We start from the raw sequence: 22,619 nt of genomic DNA, 5'->3' as shown, positions 1-22,619 counted from the left end.
ACCGAAAATGTATCAGGGCTCAAGTGATTCACCGGTATGATATATCATGGTATGATTATTGTGATAGTGTGATTATTTACCGAGTCCCACAACGGGCCGAGTACGGAATATGACATTGAGATACATGACTTCATTTTATAAGATGTAGGTACAGTGATTTATAAATTGTTATATTTATTCCCTGCATCCCTATATCAACTGTACTCTCTTATGGTAGTTTATGCTTTTCATACTCAGTACACATGTCGTACTGACCCCCCTTTCTTCAGGGGTTGCATTTCATGCCTGTAGGTACAGACATACGACTTGAAGGTCCACCAGCTTAGGATTCCACCCAGAGGGTTTGAGAAGAGCTCTATCATGTTGGAGCCCAGCTTTTGGTACTAAACCTTGATGCATATTTTGGTTGTTCAAGGGTACGACGGAGGCCCTGTCCTGCCTTATGTTAATGTTTACTTTTAGAGGTCTGTAGATATATATGTGGGTTATGTATATGTATGTATGTACATTTGTGCCGATATGCTATGATAGCCTCATTGGCTTATATATTATTTTGCCTGTTGGCACATTATGACTCAAATAGGACACAGGTTTACTTATGGTTAGCAAGGGTATATGCGATTGTCCAATTCGGGCACCCATCGCGTCCTATGGAGTTGGGTCATGATAGAAGTGGTATCAGAGTGGTCCTTCCTTATAATATCTACAGACCGTGTGTATTAGATTCTTATTTATCGGTGTGTTGTGCGTCACATCTATAAACAGAAGGCTACAGGGAATTTAGGATGTTATCTTTCTTTATTTTCTTAGATCATGCGATAGAGCTCAGCCATAGGAAATGAATTTTTTTTACTAACCTTTGGTTTCTACTGAAGAATGACATCGACAGAAGAAAGTGACAGATGATATTGGAAGCTACACAGTATACAAGTAAGTAATGGTGTGAAAGAGGCATGCTGGATAAGGTAAGAAGATTGAAATATGATTGAAATGTAAAGTTGAAAATTGAAGGGAAAAGTAGATAGAAAAGTATAACGGGTGCAGTTCGAGTTGGACATACGAGGTAAGTCCATCATTTAATACTGTGGTAGATATTAGGTGCCCTGTGTGGATACGATATGATGTGATATGATACATATATATGTATATTTATACATGTTGGCCCTGTGAGGCACTGTTGGTATTTTCTGCATGTAGGTTTGAGATAGTAAGAAATACAGAGGAAACTCTGCCCAAATTTTCCTAGAAATAAAAAAAAAAGAATGTGATACAAGGCTGTAGTATGTCTTGAAAGGTCGTGCCCACAATAATGATGAGATTTAGCTAAACCACGAGTATGACTGACCTCTAGTAATAAGCTAATTACTGAATTAATGGCAATAGAAACTAGGAGGTTGATATTGATATGGTAAACTGAAGTTGGAAAAGACTTGTAACCCTAGGGCGATGATTTAGAGAAGACTGGTAGTTCTGGATAGAATGATATATTAAGGCACTGACGGAATTGATACAAATGGATAAGACTAACTAAGAAGGGTAAGTAACCCATAGTAAGAATCGTGAAAAAGGGTTAAGAAGTGTTATACTATGGGGTGGAATACGAACAGGATATGATGTGAATATAATGAGATCGTTATGAAAATAAGTAAAGCCTAGTGAGAAAATGGCTAGTGATAGGACATGGTCTGTGTAATAAGAATATAATGGTAAGTATGAAATGGAAAAGTGGGCTAGGGAGAAATAAGAAAGACTTATCAAGTTCCGTAGGGAAAGTTGCGAATAAAGATTTTGCGATAACAGAAATGATAGCGAGCATAAGGAAAGAAAGAGTAACTGAAAGGAGTAAGCAAGAAAAAAACGAGATGACAGTGTAACAATAGGTCATGATATGTGTATCCGAAGATACGAATGCTAAAAGTCATTAAACTACAAAAAACCAAGTTGTAGAAGGATGAGCAACGAGATAGAATAGGTGTTAGGGAATAATTGGTATGATACGAATAAAGATGGATGGACAAAATACGTTTTGGAAATGAGAAAAAGGATTATGTGGAAGTAATGCATTTTGAATAATTCAGAGGTAGTATATGATCCCTCTTATGCAGAATAAAAGATAGACATAGACGGGATAAATGATAAGAGAAATATACGGAAGCACCCAAGATAGATATGATTAAATAAATGCAGATAAGGAATGAAAGGGGAACGTACAATATGAACTTAAAAGTGCAATACGACTACATGGTTGTAAGGTAAGGCCCTGATTGAGGCAAACTTAGTATATTTTTGAGAAAATTAAAAGCCGGTGTTGGGTACACAGTAAGGGAAAGAGGTATAAGGTGTAAAGAGGTAATGCGTGCACACAACGTCATCCCGACAATAGTGGAATCCTTAAGAGAAAAAGACAGTAAACTTAAGGAATAAATGGTGCAATATACATTCATCCTAAGAAACAAAGGATATAGGTTGGGATAAAGCTACCCCTGCAAGAGAACCTTGGATAATTATCGTCGGAATAGAAGTATTGCCTAATTAGAATTGGAACGACTAAAAGTGCTAATTAACTTTTGATAAAGATAAGTGAAGTGTGGCCTGGGATGAGTTATTCCATGGGTCACATTATGCAAGTACAGATTAATAGATGAGATGTCGCACTATGTATGGAAAGTTTCTCATCGCTACATGACTTAGTCAAGGTTTCATACATACAAAATTAAGTTATAAAGGATGAAGGAAGAGATGGACATGATATGGTACCAAGCGGATTGGGAAAAGAGATTGGATGAATTTTGAGAGTGGACAAAGGTATAAGTACCCCCCTTAAAGGGGGAAGCGGGTAAGAAGAATGCAAGGGCAATATGGAAATAATGGATACTACAATATAGTGGACATGGATGTTTAAACTTCAAGAAAGAACTATGATAAGATGGGATGAGCGAGTTTCAATGTGAATGAGATAGGTGAAGCAGAATGAACCCGAAGATGAAAAGACTATGTCTACCTCATATAAGTTGTATCGGTAGGGTTATACAACCTAGGAATATATATGTGTTATGTATAGGGCCAAGTGAGTAAGTCCGTGGTAAAAGGAATAAGGGTTCAATGAGGACAATACAGTTATAATATTTTGGATACGTTACAGAGAGGTAGAGAAGAGATATATGTACTTGTTCCCTTTATCCAAAGGTAGTCTAAACTCCTATAAGGATTGGAAGACAACGGTTATGGAAAACTCCCAAAAATCCTCGTAAAACCCTATAAGATGAGTTAACATTCACGGACAAATGTTCCAAAGGGGGGAAGAATGTTATACCCTGTACTTTTGCATATTGAAAGACTTTTGTACCTCGAGAGGTTTTTGAGTTTCTTGAAAGATTTTTAAGCTTCTTAAACTTCTTAAGTTTCTTGAAGGGTTCTTAAGCTTCTTAGAAGTTACCATGTGAGTCAGATAAGCTATAACACTATGAAATAACTCTAAGGAAAGGAGAATGTGATACCCCATAATGAGGAAGATTGGAGATAGGGTCATAAGAATCCGGAAGGAATTGGAGGCCAAGTAGTGAGTCATAGGAATTGACTTACGTACGTAAGCTACCACCATGGAAATCTTACATACTTAAGCTACTTGAGTATATATCAATCTTATGTAGGAATGATTACATAGGTTCATAAAGTAAGACAAGATTACGAACCCACAAGGAGGAAAAGAGAGTGACACGTGGAAGCATAAGAGAGTGCCACATAGCAAAAAGGCAGAGTGACACATGACAGTAGCTGGATCAAGGGGGTAGATTCCCCCCCCCCCCCCCACTTTCCATGTGGCAACCTATGGTTGGAGGAAGGTATGTGTTGTCCTAAGGAGGGCTTGACATGTGTCACCACTTAGGGCTTGACACGTGTCACCACTTAGGGGATGACATGTGTCACCCCTAAAGTAGTATATATGTATATGAGTTTTATTACTCATTAGTTCAACATCCATCTAGAGAGTTCAAGAGAAATAAAAAGAAAAGAAACCCTAGAAAACTAGAGAAACTAGTGGCGGCCAAGAGAGAAAAAAAAGGTAAGTTTTCTGATTTCGTTTTGTGAATTAATTATCTTGACACGTGTCACTCCTTAGAGCTTGACACATGGAACCAATTAGGGGATGACATGTGTCACCCCTAAAGTAGTATATATGTATATGAGTTTTATTACTCATTAGTTCAACATCCATCTAGAGAGTTCAAGAGCAAGAAAAAGAAAAGAAACCCTAGAAAACTAGAGAAACTAGTGGCGGCTAAGAGAGAAAGAAAAGGTAAGTTTTTTGATTTCGTTTTGTGAATTAATTATGTAAGGTATACCATGATTTTATTAAGGTATTATTAATTAAAATTTATGGTTTGGAGAAGCACCAAAACGTTAGCAAGCAGCCACAAAGTTGTAGGCGCGCTAAAGGAACTTCCGAGGCAGGTTTCGATGAGTTTGACGAGTTTCGGGCAAGGTAAGGGCTTTATCTTTCAAGTTCGAGTTTATGATGTTGTTATGAGTTATATTAAATATCTTAAATGAGGTTGGAACTGGGAAACATTGTATAATAATGTTTGCCGTTAGAAACAAACTAAATTGAAGTCGTAGTAGGTAAATCGGAGTCCAGTAGTGTGTTGTTGTTGTGGTGATGCAGGTTAGGGGTGATTTAATTTCGTGTTAAAGGTCTGGAAAGTACTCAAAAAGGGATGTGGGTTCTTCTGGTTTTAGCCACACGAACCTCCATTTCGTATGGTAAAATATTTTATGAAAAGAAGTCTAAAAACTCTATTTTTGTATCGTAGTTTAGAGTTATAGGGGAGATGCTGCCCGATTTTTGGTAACTTCGGAACTAGTAATAAACTAGTCTAGGGAAAGGGATAAGGGAATGATTCCTATGAATACGTGGGTGTAGAGTTGGAAATTGGAAAATAAAAGGTTATTAATCTTAGTATTACTTTCATGTTAAATAGTTTCAGGAGATATCGAGGCAAGCTGGGTTACGATTAATCCCTAAAGAGGTATGTGAAGCCCTTTCTTCTCTAGGCATGTTTTTGGCATAAGTATGTAAAGCTAACTCCTTTTTCTTGGCATGTCTTTGGCATGAGTAAATAGAGCTATCCTTCTTTCCTATTGGTATGGTATCGACAAAAGTATGATGCTATTATACTATAATTATTCACCGAGCCCCATCATGGGCCGGGTATGTTATATGGTTATATGGCAATGCATAAGAAAGTTATGATACCGAGACCATGACGGGCCGGGTACAATATATGCATATGATGATTCCATGAGGGAAAGTAGAGAGTATGTAAAACTTATTCCTCCTCTTTCTTTGGCATGTCCTAGATGTAAAAAAAATGATACGAGCTCTAGGGTAACTCCACTCTTAAGTCCTAAATGTAATTCGTATCTCTTATTCACTTCTGAATGTCAAACTCTTGTAGTAAATTGAACTACTTTCCTTGAACTCTATACGCTGAGAAGTATTGGATGCATAAGTCCTTGTCCTAAGGACTATATGACGATGGGTATCCCTGGTTCTATGAACTATCATTATTTCTTTAGTGCATGTCTAGGGTTCTTGAGATTCTAAGTAATATAGGCCCTAATGGCATTTAGAGGGAACTCGAGATGGCTACACCACTACTCTAGTCCTCAGATGATAGCTTAATCTTTTTACATGGTCGAGTCTCTGATAATGATTTAAAATGCATATGGTTACTCACTGCTCTACTCATGTATATGGTTAATATATCTTCCACTGAGTCCCTCACAAGAGGGCTGGGTACGACCAGGTCCTATAAAGGCCTGGGTACGATCGAGTCCCATAAAGTCCCGAGTACGACCGAGTCCCATAAAGGGCCAGGTATGATCGAGTTCCATAAAAGTTCAGGTATGATATATGATGGTATGATTATTGTGATAGTGTGATTATTTACCGAGTTCCATAATGGGCTGGGTACAGAATATGACACTAAGATACATGACTTCATTTTATAAGATACAAGTACAGTGATTTATAAATTGTTATATTTGTTCCTTGCATCCCTATATCAACAGTACTCTCTTATGGTAGTTTATGCTTTCTATACTCAGTACACATATCGTACTGACCCCCCTTTCTTAGGGGGTTGTGTTTCATGCCCGCAGGTACAGACACGTGACTTAAGGGTCCGCCAACTTAGGATTTCACCCAGAGGGTTTGAGAAGAGTTCCATCGTGCCGGAGCCCAACTTTTGGTACTAAACCTTGATACATATTTTGGTTGTTCAAGGGTACGGTGGGGGCCCTGTTCCGCCTTATGTTACTCTTTACTTTTAGAGGTCTGTAGACATGTATGTGGATTGTGTATATGTATGTATGTATAGTTGTGCCGATATGCTATGATAGCCTCATTGGCATATATATTATCATGCCTGTTGGCACACTATGACTCAAACAGGAGATAGGTTTACTTATGGTTAGCAAGGGTATACGTGAGTGTCCAGTTCGGGCACCCATCGCAACCTTTGGGGTTGGGTCGTGACCGAGGGACTATGGGAAAAAATTATAAACAGGCACCATAGTAGTCAAGATTTACCATACATATGTCCAATAATATGTCACGACCCGACCTAGGGCCTATATGTAACACAACAATTAGAACCCCTATAGACCCCAACCAAGCCTCTTAGTATAATATTTATGAGGACACATAAGATGAATAAGAAATAAAGCTAAATAAATATATGGAAGAAAAATCTCAAATAGACCATAAGTCTCAAAAATGTGGTATAAGAGAAAACATAGACTCCAATGAACATCTAACATGCCTCAACTAATCTTGATGGGGCATAAGGCAATCTCCTAGCTCACTCAATATAAATAGTACAAGAATGTATAAGCTCATAAGAAATAAAATGTCTCATCCTCGGAACAAGAGGACTCACCAACAGTACAATAGTGCTAACTCTATCCACGAGTGGGAGGAGGATGAACATGATTATTGGTCCCTAAATTATGATACAATGTAGGTAAAACGTATGCGTTAGTACATGGAATACAATAAGTACGTGAGCATATGCATGAACAATAAACATAGGCTATAATCAATATGAATCATGGGATGCAAGACCAATATATTTAAAACATGAATAAAGTCATGAAAATATTAAAATATTTATCTCATTGCTCAATGCATCAAAACCTCATAATCATCATAAAAGCTCATAAATCAATTGAAACTATGTGGGATAGGACCTTTAACCGACATATAAGACCATACAAGCTAAAAATAAAATATGATGACTGCTACATAAAGTCAGGGGAGGCTACCTTGCTAGTGCATACTCCATTAAGTAACTATTTCAACTTTGCTATTTGGATCCACTAGCTTTGCCATATTGGCATATGTAAACCTACGTGGGCAATGTACTTTGGGACTAAATCTTGCTACTAGGATTCTCTTGGGTAACTAACTACATTACTGGACCGAACCTACATAAAAGTCCCCTCGGTGCTTAGTCATTATCCCAACAAAACTCATAAAACTTGATCCTGAATGTCAGAGGGAAAGATAATAATAAATATCAATCCATCTTTATAAAACATCATAAGAATTGCTCATCTGGAATGATCATAGTAACATCATAGGATTAGCTCATATGTCATATAACTCATGCAATATGGGTGTAGGCCTTCCATCATTACATATCTTTGATCATAAACATATTTAGGGACTTAGATTTTCCTATCTTTAACTTTGCTTGAAACATCATAGAATCATCTTTCATGAACTTCTTTGAATAAAGCATCTTTAAACTCATTCATAAAGCTTTCATAGAATATAACTTGAAAATTATGATCATATCTCATAAATCATACTTGAAATTAGCATATAGCTTGGGTCATTAAAATTCAAATTGAAATTATTCAATATGATGTGAAATATGCATAATTCGGCTAACAACATTGAAGAATATCATAATTGAGGAGACCAAATGAAAATCATGCAATTAGGACTTTTACTTGAAAAAATCATAAGATAATTGAGAAAAAATTGTTGAAATTCCATAAGTGAAAGTAATCCATGGATAAAGTCCCACATACTTTGACCTTGATGAGACCTAAATTTAAGAGAGTGAAAGCTTGACCTTTTAAAAAATCCCTTGAATATCTTGAGGAAGAAGAAGACCTTGGAGAGAAAACTTAGGAGAGAAGGTTTTGTGATTTAGGGAATTATGTTGAGAATGAGAGGGTTAGGAGACATTATGGTAGTTAATAGGTAGGAATCTAGTCTCATAAATCGTCCACATTCATTAATTAAATAGGGAAAAAGACAAAAATAACCCTCATTAAATTTGAAAAAATTGGGGCTGCACGAAGGACCCACCATGGTCCGTGAACATCACCAAGGCCAAGGATGGTGCCCGTGGTCAAAGCCTTTGTCTTAGGAAAAAAGGGAAATCTTCAGGACCTCCTTCACGGAGACCATGACGGTCCATGAAGGTCACCACGGCCCATGGTAAGGTTCATGGTGTTATGACCCAAGCCTAGGGCATAGACATGACACGGCGAATAAGATACTTGAGGGTACCTCACCCAAGCCTCTTAACTTTCATTTAGCTTTTCATAGGTGATGACATTCAATACCAAGTGGAAAAAAAGGATAATGGGACTAAGGAAAATAACATGGAATAGGAGTCAAAAGTCAAACTTAAACATTATACATATATGTCCAAGCATATCTTTACTAAAAGGACTTGGCGTGGACTAAGACATGTCCCTAAATCACCCTCATAATAAGTGACAAAAGTACAAAAAGTAACCAATAGTCTATACATGTCATAAGCTAGAAAAGGAAAAGATATTGTCCCCGAATTATAGGAACTCACCAAAGTGGTAGCCTTCAACGTAATCAACTAGCCACGTGGAGTAGATTGTGGAGCAACGTCGGTCCCTATATGGTAATATCATGTAGGAAAAAAATATGTGTTAGCACTTTGAATGTACAAAGTATGTAGGCTTGCAATTCAATAAAAGTGTTAAGGCATGGTAAGATAAGATACATAAGTAAATGCATTCATGAGAAATCAACATAAATAACTTCAAAATGTTCATTTTGTGGGAAGATGACCATAACTGACATTTAATACCATGCGAGCTATTACATGAAATCCAACATAACTCCCTACGTTGGCACAGGGAGACTACTTTTTGGATAGAGCTCCGTCAAACTTTTCATTCATTCTTTAACTTTGACTTTAAGGTATTTTGTGGATCCACTAGCCAAAGCCTACAAGGGATCCTATGTTGGCACATAGTTAATGAGACAAAAGGTTGCTACTAGGATTCTCTTACCGAATCCCACCTCAATTCCCCATTTGATGCTAACTCAAACCCCAAGAAATAATTTAATAACATAAGAACATAATCATTTACATAACTTTAAATCATCAAGCATCATTAGGTAGAATAGCTCATTAAAACTTGATGATTCAATGAGAACTGTCTTTATCACATAGAATCTATTCTTTGTCTAAGAATCCCTTTCAACATCATTCAATCATTCTTTTATTTCATACGACTTCCTTTAATTGTAGAAATTTGCTTTCATAAATATTCATTTTGGAGTCGCTTTCTATTCAAACTTAATTGAAAAATAGTGAAATTAGGTGGGTTATATCAACATGTAGGGGAGTAATGGAATACATTAATTAAAACATCTTTAGAATAACCCACCATTACACTTTAAAACTTTTTTCATACTCTCATATAAGATCCTTTGATAATCAACCATTTCATGAAATTTAGAGTCAATGTAAACTTAAAATCGACAGATAACCTTCAAGAAATCAATAATCATTGCATTTGAGTCATAATACGAAAACCCATAGAAATTCCTCATTTAAAGTTGATTAATTGAGTTTAGAAAAATAATTGGGATCCATGGGTGGAAGAACCCATGAATGAGACCCACTTACCTTGAGGATTAAAGCCCTAATGCAGATTTGGGAATAGAGACTTGAAGAAATCTTGAAATAGAACCCTAGCTTTGCTTGAAACCCTAGGGAGAACTTTGAAAGGAAGGGACTTTGAATATTTGAGTCTAAGTGTTAGAATGAGGGATTGGAATAGCATAGAGTCCTTACATAGGGTCAATTCAGTCCCCAAAATGACCAGACTTTGATGTTATAATGTGAGGAATGACTAAAATGCCCCTTTAAAATTTTGTCAAAATTAACCTTATGAGTTGACCCTACGTGTCGTAGAATATTTGACGAGTCGTAGAAATGACTTATCATGCAGCCTCTGAGGAAACCCTGATGAGGGAGCTTCTGAAGTTTTCTTACGAGTTGTGTATATGACTCATAAACACTTCTATAAGTCATCAAAAGGACTCATCCTGCAGGGTTGGAGGAATGCTGAGGACTGAATCTCTGAACCTCTTCTATGACTCGTTCTTTGATTCATTGACTTAAAGAGGATTCATATACTCGATTCATTCTGTAGGAATTGGAAAATGTCACATTCCAATCTTAGGGCCTAGATGTGATACGACGGTTGGGATTACGACAGATCCTAACCAATCCATCTTAACATACATTGCATACATAAGGTAAACGGAAGTCTAAGAGATAGAAATACTCAATACGCGTCCCAAATGGACTACATCCATGAATCGTCTAATCATGCCTCTATTCTAGACTTTCATGGAGGCTTAAAATAAGCTCCTAGATCATCCGAATAATATGAAGAAAAGTCAAGTAAATAATGAGAAAAGAAAACTCATGTCCTCGATATAATGAGGACTCACCAACTCTTTGAGATTTAAAGCACTCTAGCCATGAATTGGATGATCGACATCTGCCCCTACAATATGAGACAGTGTAGGCAAAATATGTATTAGTACATAGAATGTACTAAGTATGTGAGATATGCAAGAACAAGTAAGGAATGGGAGCAATATGACATAAGATGCATTTCTACGAAAAATTGGGCATATGGGAACAGATTTACTTGTAACAATTTCTAAGCCGTTGTTATAACCTGTCCAGTTCAACTGTTATGACCATTCCTAAAAGATTTCGTTGTCATTGACAGGACTTAGCCACATGAACGTTGCCATTATAATATCATCATTTCTATAGTATTATCTATAACAATAGTATTTTAAAAAGTCATCTATGGTAACAGGTATCTGAAAATTAACTTCTATTAGAATGGTTCATTAATCATCTATATTTTTCCTCCAATATTTTTTTTCAATATTTTTCATCACCCGCCAATTATCATTAATTTTCTTTTATATTTTTTTATTTCTATATACTCAATTTAGAAACAACATATATACAAAATACAAATAATATATCTTTTTAGAAACAACATTTCACTCAAAAATGAAACGTATATTCTCTCTTCTCTCTAAACTTTTCTCTTCTCTCACAAATTAGACGTAGGCGCCGCTGCAAATCGGAGGTAATTTTCTCAGATTTTGCACTAATATAACATCATATTTGATTATTATGAACTAAAATCCCTCTCATATCTTTGAGGGATTGTGTGATTTTAGTTGGTCTTTTTGTGATTTTAACTGCATAATAAAAGGTGTTTTGTGATTTTAGCTACATCTGTGAGATCTATTGGTATTTCTGTTTTAACTAAGATTTCTTCAAGAAGTTTTGTCATTTAAGGTATTTTTCTTTAATCTCTTTTCTGCTCTCTATGTTTTTTCCTATGGGGTTAGTGAAATAGTCAGATTCTGTTGTTGCATGTGCTAATAAGTTGAAACTGTGAGTGGTTTTTTGTTTTTTATTTTAGGGTTAGTGAAATTGTTAGATTTTGTTGGTATTTGAAGTTGTGTGTTGCAATTATTTAGTTTTATTTGTGTATTTTGTTAAGGTTTTGTTGTTAGTTAAAGTGTAAATGTAATATTTTTGTATTGTAAGTGTTGTAGCAGCTACTGTTTGTGGTCTTAATTTGTTGTTGTTGTTATAAATTTTAGTAGATTTTTCAATGATACATTGATCTTAGATTTCCTATTGCATTAGGCTTTAATAAATCTGGTAGTGTATTTTTACTCTGTTTCCCTCTTTTCTAGATAATAGATTTGTGAAATTGATTACTTTGAACCAAATTTTTTCATTTTTTTGATGTAGAATTTCTAAGGCATGATTTATTAAAACAAGAATTTCTGAGGAATGATTTTAACTGAGCTTAATTTTTTTTTTGAAAATTTAAATTAAATTTAAAATAATTATGTTTGTTGAACCTAAATGAGTTATTAGTAAAGGTGTTGATGTGTTAATCATACTTGATTCTAGCTATATGAATGTTAAATAGGAAGTAATAGAAATAGTCTATCAAATAGTAGTTGCAACTTTCATTTTTTTTTTAATTTGAATCTTCTTTTGCTTTTAACCAAACAATGATGAAATATTTCACTTTATTTATGATATAAAGGACATCAATGGTTCGTAGTTTTAGTTTTAGTAGTTAGGAGTATGTCCAAAATTATTTCATAGTTGTTATTCTCGCTTGTTTTTGGGTTATCATAAAGTAATAGTGTGAAGTGGTTGCTATTGTTCTTGCATTAAATCTTAAAATGCATAGTGTAGTTTGAGATATGATTGTCTTGTTGGATTGTTCTGATGTATTGTTTAGTTGCTGAACATTATTGTCTTTTATGTTTGTTGGTTAATTTATATGATTTCTTGTGTCACATAGATGTTAATTAGTATTTTATATAGAAGTTGGATGAATCTAAGAAGAAGCAATAGTGAGTTCAACAATGGAGTGTAGGATTTTCTTGCTAGGGAATTTTAACGAGGTTCTAAAGGAGAAAAAATATTATGCCCATGTGATGCTTGTAAGAATCGCTATTGGCAATTTAGAAATGTTGTGGAGGATCACTTGTTTGAAAAAGGATTTGTTGTAGGATACGAGAGGTGGATTTCTCACAGAGAAAGGATATATACAAGTACACCTCATTCAAGCAGTAGTAATGACGAAACTTATAATAATCAAGATGATATTGATAGACTGCTTCATGACACATTTAGAAATATAGAATATAATGTAGAGCATGAAGAAAGGGTGGGAGAAGGGCTATCTGAAGAGGAAAAAAAGTTTTTTAGATTAGTTGAAGAAGGGAAAAAGGAGTTATATCCAGGGTGTGAGAACTTCAGCAAGTTGAGTTTTGTGATTTGATTATACTTGCTTAAAACTACGCATAGTTTGAGTAATGTGGCCTTTTTAGATCTGCTAGACTTATTGAAAGAGGCATTTTCATTTTCTCAACTTCCTGAGTCTTTTAGTAAGGCTAGAAAAATGATAAAAGATTTAGGTCTCGATTATGAAAATATACATGTGTATCCTAATAATTGCGTGATCTTTTGCAAAAACAAGGTAGATGCTGATAATTGCTCTATGTGTGGGTCTTCTAGATGGTCATATGTTGTTGATGGATTGACTACTGAAAAATCTAAAATACCCGCCAAGATTTTGAGATATTGTCCTTTGAAGCCTAGGCTTCAAAGACTATTCATGAATTCTGAAACTGCTGCTGTGATGACAAGGCATGACACTGAAAGACAAAACGATGGTAATTTAAGACACCTTGTTGATGGAGAATCTTGGAAGGATTTTGACTCTTTGCATCTAACCTTCTCGAATGATCCTCAAAATGTTAGATTGTATCTTTCAAGTGATGGATTTAATCAATTTCGTACCATGAGTATTTTCCATAGTACATGGCCTGTTATGTTGATGAATTACAATCTATCACTGTGGATTTGCATGAAGCCAGAGTACATAATATTGTCAGTAATCATTCTAGGTCCATCCTCTCTCTGAAATGATATTGATGTGTACCTACAACTATTAATTGATTAGTTGAATGAGTATAGGAATTTGGGGCAGAAACATATAATGCCCATAAAAACCAAATATTTCAAATGCGTGCAGCCTTGTTATGGACAGTTAGCAATTTTCCAGCGTTAGCAATTTTGTCCGGATGGAGCACTAAAAGAAGATTATCATGTCCAACTTGTAACTATAGCACATCCTCTCAATATCTTGAGCATAGTCAAAAGATGTGTTACTTGGGGTCACCGGAAATTGTTGTCTCCTAATCATCCAAATGGAAGAGACAAGAAATCCTTTAATGGTGCAGAGGATCATAGACCTGCACCCACACCTTTTTTAGGAAGAGAAGTGGTTGAAAAGCTATAGGATTTCAACAATATTTTTGTAAAGGGACAAAATAAAAGACATAGGACTACTGAGGGTTCATGAAATAAAAATTGTCTTCTTTCAATTACGATATTGGGCTACAATTAAGTTGAGGCACAATCTAGATGTAATGTATATTGAGAAAAACTTTTTGGATAGTTTGCTTGCAATTTTACTCGATATATTAGGAAAGTCAGAGGATTACATTATTTCTCGATATGACTTGCAAGTAATGGGTATAAAGAAGGAGGTTCATCCCATAAAAGATAATACAAATGGAAAAGTATACTTAGCTAAATCTTATTTTTCCATGAAACCAGAAGAAAAAAAATTATGTTGCGCAGTTTTGAAAAATGCAAAACTAACAAAAGGGTGTGTGTCGAACATATCAAACCATGTGTATGTAGAACAAATAAAGATATCAGGTTATAAGAGCCATGATGAACATATTATGATGCATAACTTGCTGCAGATTGTAGTTCATAAATCATTATCGAAGAATGTTACGGTGATTTTGATTAGGTTGGGAAACGTTTTTAAAGCCATATACAGTAAGGTAATAAAGCGAGCAGATCTAGAGGGATTGCTACCTGAAATAAAAGAAATTGAATGTAAGCTTGAAAATATATTTCCTTCAACCTTTTCTGATATAATGGAACATTTGCCTATTCATTTGGTAGATAAAATTAGGTTGGGGGTCCAAATCATCTTCGTTATATGTATACCATGGAGAGAGAACTATGTGAATTTAAGGACCTTGTTCGTAATCGGTTTAATCTGGAAGGTTCAATATTAGAGGGGTTTATTGCAAAAGAGTTTTCGACCTTTGATTCCAGATACTTACATGATGGAGCAAAGATAAGATTCAGCAGATACAAAACAGAGTATGACAAAGATTTTGAAGAAGAGCAAGATTATGTATCAATTGTATTCTCTAAGCTTGGTCATCCAGTAGGAAATAAGAAGAAAACAAAAGGAAAACCTTTGAAGATGAATCAACAGTTATCTTCTGAAGCACATCAATATGTATTTTTGAACACCGGACATGAACAAGTCGATGATTTTATCAAGTAAGTCTTTTTATTTTGAACTTCATTTATTTTGTTACTATTAAGATACTGTAAACTTCAGTTATAAATTCTTAATGGTTGTATTTTAATTATTCATTGAAGGGAACATAAAGCTTTAATTGACAGTATCATTAGACAAAAAACATGGACAAGACCAAGAACTCACAGTCGAGAATTCGGCATCTGGTTCAAAGAGAAGGTTGAAACAGTTGTAGTTCCTAATCAGTTAAGGTGGCTAGATAAAGATCCTAATAGGGTGGCAACTAGAAAATATACTATCTATTTCATTAATGGATACCGATTTCATACAGTACAATGGGATTCCACATGGAAGTCTCAAAATAGTGGAGTGTCTTTTGCTGCGACAACTAATAGTTTTGCTAGTGCCCAAGATCAGAATTCCATTGATGGAGAGGTTATCTATTATGGTGCTATTCAATATATTATTGAGCTCGATTATTATGGTTGTTTTACTATTGTACTATTTAGATGTGCTTGGTATCATAATGATATAGATGAATTTGGGTTGACTTATGTGTAATTCAATAAATTACGTAGTACAGATGATCTTTTTGTGTTGGCATCTCAAGTGCATCAAGTGTTTTACGTAGAGGATCCAACTGGGATAGGTGTTTATTATCCAGGGAGTAAAGTCCCCATTGATTTGTATGAATTGGTGGAAGAAAATTGTCCTAACATAGGAGAGATATTTTGGAGGGAGCCTACTGAAGAAATTGGTCCATCGAACACAGCACCCGATGTTGACATTAGATGGTTAAGAGAGGATATCCCTATTGATGTTATTCATATTCCACCTGATGCACAATTCTTAGAAGATACAACTATAGAAACATCAGAAAAGGAGGATGATTATGATGCTATTGATTGGGATTGGATGGAAGCAGATGATTAAATAAGAAAATTTAGAACTTTTGTAGCTACTTTAAACATTCATCTAAATGACAGATGCCTAGTAAAGTTGTTTAGCTGGAATATTTTAGTCTGCCATAATAGACATGACTTCTGTTGATTTGTTTCTTATTGACTATAGATTATGACCATGTTGTTGAACACTTTTGTTGATACTTGATGCTCCTTATTAATCCTATCTATTTAACTTAGAATTTTGATAATATTTTTATTTGTTTTCAATAATAAAATACTCTATTATTTATATGTTAAAATGTCTATTTTCTAAACTACATTGGCAATGTTCTTGATGTAGTTATTTCAATATGTATTTTGTGCCTGATATCTCTACTACTCTTTTAATTAGTAAGGTGATGCAATTCTTATATGTAGTCTTCTTTTGCTAGATTGTGCAGTCATGAGTCCAAAGAAAAACAAAAATGTGAAGGTGAAGAAGAATTACATGGCGGGTGGAAGTCTTACATCCATGGCATGCAAATGGTCTTCTTCATTGAGAATAAATCCCTCTGTTGAGCATATTCTGCGTCAAAACTTTTCTTCTGATCTATTTTCAAAAGCTTTAGAGGAACTGGTACCTCAAAAGTCTCCTAGAAAGACTTCCACTCAGAAACCACAACCTATACAACAGGAAATGCCACCACAAAAGACTCCTCGGAAGTCGACGAGATTGAAAACACAAGCTATACAAGAAAAAGTGCCTTGAAAGTCTCCTTAAAAATCTATGTTTCTGATAGCATATGGTATACAGAAACATGCAACAAAATTCTCAGAATTCTACTACTGGTAAAGTACAGGTTGGGAAGGAACCAATTCAACAAGTGTCTCAAAAATCCTCCATTATTGAAGCACAAGCTGTGCAAGAATCGGTTCAATGGGTTACTCGAAATTCTACCGCCCTTAGAGCACAAGTTGGTCAGGTACAACTGCAACAAATAAGTATGGATTCTTCCTCTATTGGAATAGAATTTGCCGCGGAACAAATGCAACCAAAGCCAAGAGATTTTTCTACTCTAGAAGAAGAAGATGTGCAAGACTAAGAACAAGAAGAACCACTGGTTTCATGAGAAAATGATTTATCCGTAGAACAAGGTAAGAACAAGTAAGTATACTTTTTACTATTGAATCAATTTATATTGTTATTTAATATGTTGTTTAACATTGTTTAATTTGTAGGCTCTTTGAGCCAAAAGAAAATGAGAGGAGGTACAGTAATGACACATGTACATGCTTGAAAAGATCATAAATTCATTGTTCTGACTAGGTACAATCAACCGATTTGTCCAACTGCAGCAGTAGTAGTAGAGCTTGGTAGCTTTCTTGGAAATTTGGCAAGAAATGCAATCTTTTTCCTCTTCATATACATAAGTGGAGCGGTGTGGATACTAAAAAAGATCTGTGGGAATATACTCTAGTTTGCTTTCCTTTTCAATAATCTTAATTAAGAATAATTTTTAGTTTTTATTCTACTAACCCAAGGAATAATTTCCAGGAGAAATACAAAATTTCTGAAGATGAAAAATTGTGGGTTTTAAAAGGAATTTAGTCTGCTCAGAGAAAGCACAAGAACTACTTGTATAGGAAGCACTATATACTATTTGCAACTGACGTTCTTCGATTGGCAAACAAACTTGACAAAGTTTCAAATTATGATTTCAAGGATCTTCTCAAGTATTAGGCTAGTGACGAATTCATGGTATGATATGAATCACGCATACTTTAAGTTGGTTCTATTTCATATATATCTTGCAATGTAATTTTAGATTAATAGGAACATTATTTCCTATGATCATTGTAATAAAAAAACTAAAAAATTGATCACTCGGGTTATTTATATTCTTAGTAACTCGACTAACTCTTTTTTTCTTGATTTTTTTGAGTAAGTTTATTTAATAGCAATGATATTTATAGAGAATGAGTGAAACAAATGCAAAAAATCAAAAAAATTGAAGAATCTACCTACTACTGGTAAAAGAAGTTTTGCTGTGATACGTGACAACTTGGTGTGTTCTCTTCTTAAATCATTAATTATGATTTACTTCATTAATTTTTTGTTGATACTAACTTTTATATATTTAGAAAAAAGATAAGGGAACTTCTACTGAAGTATCATAAAAGGAACTCTTTGTGGTTACAAGATTAAGGAAATCTGGTTGAGTATCCAAGGAAATATATATTTGAACTTGATTTGTAAGTTGAAATGGAAAAAATCAAATTCAGCAAAGTGAAGAAGGCCAAGAATTTATTGATGTTTTTACCACTGTCATGTGATCTGAACATCCAGGATTTGTGAGATTGTATGGGTGAGGCGTTAGTAAAACTACTCTGAAATAGAAGAAAATTGGTGAGTCCTCCATAGCTGATACCAATGAGATGCAAATGAAGATGGATGAATTGGAAGATAGGATGGTGTAAAAGTTAGAACTTCAAAAAAGAAGCATATGCCATGAAGTTACAGTAGACATACTTAAATTCCTTAATCGTATGTATCATAGACTCAATTGGATGCTGACATGTTGGAAACAACTTGTGCTAACCATAACAAGAAGATATCAAACCAGTCAATCGATCATCTGCTAGTAGCAACAATCAAGGAATAATTCTCCTCTTCTTATTCTTATTCTTCTTCTTCTGATGATGATGATTTATTCATAGTAGTCTTTCTCTAAGGTGCTAGCAATTGTTTTCTTTTATTTCTCTATTTAAGTTTTAATTCCTCTACCAATAATCCCAAAGTTATTTTCAAGATCAAATGTTGTGGTTCTCTGAAACAGTGATTTTATTCACACTGTGTGATTTTTATATTTATACTTTAGAATATATATATGTGTGTGATTTTATGTATGTATGATTTTGGTTTGGATTTTAGTTTTGATATTCAAATATTGTTATTTTGGTTATTGTTTAAGTTATTGTATTCAATGGTTTGTGGTATTGATTTTAATTTTGGCATTCCAATGACGTGATTCTGTGTATGATTTTTTTAGTTTTGGTATTCAAATGTTGTAGATTTAGGTTTGGTATTCAACTGATGAGGTTTTATTAATGGTATTCAAGTATTGTAGTTTTGATTTTGATTATAGGTTTTGTTGTGGTATTCAACAACTTGTGGTTTTTATTTTAATTTTGGCATTCAAATGATGTGGTTCTCTATATAATTTTTGTAGTGTTATCTAAATGTTGTTGTTTGGATTTTAGTTTTGATATTTAAATTTAGTAGTTTGGGTTTTGATTTTCATATTCAAGTGTTGTAGTTTCGGTTTTGGTATTCAACTTATGAGGTTTTGATACTAGTATTCAAATATTGTAGTTTGGATTTTTGTAGTCAAATTTTATTATTTTGGATTTGGTTCTCTGTTTGTATGATTTTGTTTTGAATTTGTTTGGTTAATGTTAGGGTTATTAATAGTATTAACAACTTAACGAGCTCTTCAAAGTTACTTATACCACGTTTAAGATTGTGGTTTTTCATGTTGCATTTAACATTGAAAATGGACTTATTTCACATGTCATGTATAAGACTTTGCAATGTTAGCCAAGTCTTGAAAGGGAGTGTTACTTTTATTTGCTAAGAAAGTTTAATGCCTTTCTTCCCTCACCTCATATCACTGCCTATATTTAATTTGACTATAATTGAAGTTCTAGTAGATAAATAATAAAAATCGATTCATAAGTTTTATTTATCATCTGTTGTAGGTGGAGAAAACAATCTAGGTGGTGATGAAAGCATGGATGAGGACGACATTTGAGATTTGCTTGAAAGTGGTCGAAACTCGTGCATCATGACCTGATTTTTTGTTGATATAATGAAGTCTTATTTTGATATCCAGTGGAAACTTGTGCCAACTGTTGTATATTTTTTCCATGGATCGTATTGCGACTAATTTTTTGTGACTTTGTAGGATGACATTATGACTTGCAAATTTTATTTATTTTGCGTCTATAAGGCGGGTGACATATTTTTTTGACTGAGATATTTTAAATTAGAATCAATCATCTTTTGTGGTATTTACAATTTCATATGTCAAATATTTATAATTACAACCCAAGCTATTGGAACATATATGTACCATTCTAGTAAGTATAATAAATCTTTTGCAGTAGCAGTTTTATTATGACAGGCTACAAATTGTTCCAACTAATGAGGACTGAGATAATAAGTAAACAAAACCGTTGATGTAGCCATTCAGATCAATGTCACGACAATAAAAATAACCCATATCAAAAACCATAAAAACGGTTGCATTAGAACAATATATTTGTTATAACATACTGCAATCAACTGTTGCAAAAAATAATAACCGTTCAAATATAGATATCAAATCTATTACAACAAAGATAATAGAATTGTTGCAAAATATCCAATGCAACGGTTCTGACTGTGCCATTTATCTGAGGAAATTGTTGTTAGTGAGGGATGAATAACCGTTGCAGTAAGAGTACCTTACGGGATGATTACTGTATCAGTTACATGAACCATTGCCATATAGCTATTGTAATGCTAGCTGGTGCGGCGAGCTTACTAGTTGTTGCCATAGTATTTGTGTAACGGGTTGGAGGCCTACAACAACGATATCTATACTGTTGATGGATGCTTATTTTCTATTGCATGGACAACATAATGAACATGAGCAAACACTAAAAGCATTTGAATACATATGAAAACTTATGATCAATGCATCATAAAACTTCACAGTAAATTTGATAGGTTAACATTCAACTTGTGTGGCATAAGCCCTTTAACTAACTTCTTAAAACCATGCAAGCAATAATTTTGAATGCGATTATCCCCACATCGAGAAGGGGGAAGCTACCTTCCTAGGGTATACTTCATCATGGTACACAACTAAACTTCAGTGAGAATTGTCCTTGTCACCATCTTTAAATATGATTGTGTGAGAATTGTACTTATCACACCATAATAACTTTCTTAGATAATAATTAATCATCATCATAACTTTCATCATTAAATCATATATCTCACTATAAATCATAGAACTTTCTTTGAAAATTATTGAACTTATAAACAACCCACGAAAATTATTTTTAACTTTATAATCATAACTTGGAAATAACTTTATGCATGGACATTCATAACTCAACTTAAAATCATGAAATTCAAATAGAAACAAGCTTAGAATAATCATTGATAATAATTCAAAACGAAATTAAAACAACCCAATTCAAATCATCAAAACTAGGATTCATAAACCAATTAAAAATTAATGAAAACTTGAGAAAACCTTGGGACACCATGGGTGAAAAGGACCCATGGATCAACCCCCACATACCTTGATTGAAATCACTTATAAGTGAAAATAAATCTTGAAGAAAATCTGAAACTCTAGCTTGTAGCTTGGAGAAGAATCCTTGAGGGAATTATGTTCTTGCCTTAGAGAATTTTGAAGAGTGATTTAGAATGAGGGAATTTCAATGGATTAAGTAGATATAGGCTTGAACTTAGCCATAATTATGTCTAGGTTCATTGAAACGGACATGGAAAATGACACAAATACCCCTCATAAAAAACTCAAATTTTGACCCAACGAATTGACCAAATTTTATGACCTTCAAATATGTCTTTTAAATGCTTTATCATTATGACTTTCCTCATGGTTAATTTTACTTATATTCTATATCATGTATATTCTTGATCATTGCATCTTATGCTTTATATTACATGTCATTCCCACATAATTAGTACACTAAAATGTACTAACGCATATTCTTGCCTATATTATCTCAAAATATAGGGGTTTAGGTTGAGGATCGTATCCATCCACGTGGCTAGTTGAGTATTCTCATACCGGAGAAGTTGTGGTGAGTCCTCATCTATCAAGAACTAGTTATTAAGTTGGTTGATGTTTCCAGAGTCTTTTGTTGTGTTTTATTTTAAGGGTGAGATAGGTATATGTCTTAGCCCCCGCCCATGTTCATGATTAGAGGCATTAATTGGAAAAATATTATGAGTCTATATTTTTAAGTTACTTTCTTCGCTTTGATACATGTTCTAGATTCTTTTAAGTTGATTCAGCATTTAATTTACCTTATGTATGCTTTCTGATATTTTAAGAGGCTTGGTTGGAGCCCTTCGAGGTTTCGATCACCACATTATGCCTAGGCCCTAGGTCGGGTTGTGATAAACTTGGTATTAAAGAACAAGGTTTAAGATGTCCTAGGGTGTCCATCATGTCACGTCAAGGAGAGTCTTATTCATGTTTGTGAAGCACACCACATCCATGAATTAGAGGATATAACATTTTAGAAAATTCTCACTTCTTTCGTAGTCTATGTCGTGCTATAAATTTTACCCTAAGACTTCCTTTCCTTAACGATCTTATTTTGTGATTTTCATAAACATGCATCAAAGAAGACTAATATTACTAATGAGAAGTAATT

General features: G+C 34.2%; 2 long non-coding RNA genes across 4 annotated transcripts; one reads left to right on the top strand and one right to left on the bottom strand.

Moving 5' to 3' along the window:
• Positions 1-11,365: 11,365 nt before the first annotated feature.
• On the top strand, positions 11,366-20,228 carry LOC129904692 (uncharacterized). 3 transcript variants are annotated; one of them, XR_008770475.1, is made up of 4 exons: positions 11,366-11,469; positions 13,437-15,293; positions 16,610-17,312; positions 19,917-20,228. It is a non-coding gene; the product is annotated as an uncharacterized LOC129904692 (long non-coding RNA). The 3 variants fall into 3 exon arrangements; XR_008770476.1 differs by having other exon boundaries at positions 11,375-11,469; positions 14,904-15,293; XR_008770474.1 differs by lacking the exon at positions 11,366-11,469 and having other exon boundaries at positions 12,643-15,293.
• Positions 20,229-20,446: 218 nt separating this feature from the next.
• LOC129904693 (uncharacterized) lies at positions 20,447-21,621 on the bottom strand. The gene is made up of 2 exons (XR_008770477.1): positions 21,512-21,621; positions 20,447-20,781 (listed from the first exon to the last, which is right to left on the bottom strand). It is a non-coding gene; the product is annotated as an uncharacterized LOC129904693 (long non-coding RNA).
• Between the last annotated feature and the right edge of the window lie 998 nt (positions 21,622-22,619).

This window comes from Solanum dulcamara, chromosome 9 (assembly GCF_947179165.1).
Source record: "Solanum dulcamara chromosome 9, daSolDulc1.2, whole genome shotgun sequence".
NCBI lineage: Eukaryota > Viridiplantae > Streptophyta > Magnoliopsida > Solanales > Solanaceae > Solanum > Solanum dulcamara.
Note: the sequence above shows the minus strand (reverse complement) of the source record. Positions and strands in the feature narration are given on the sequence as shown.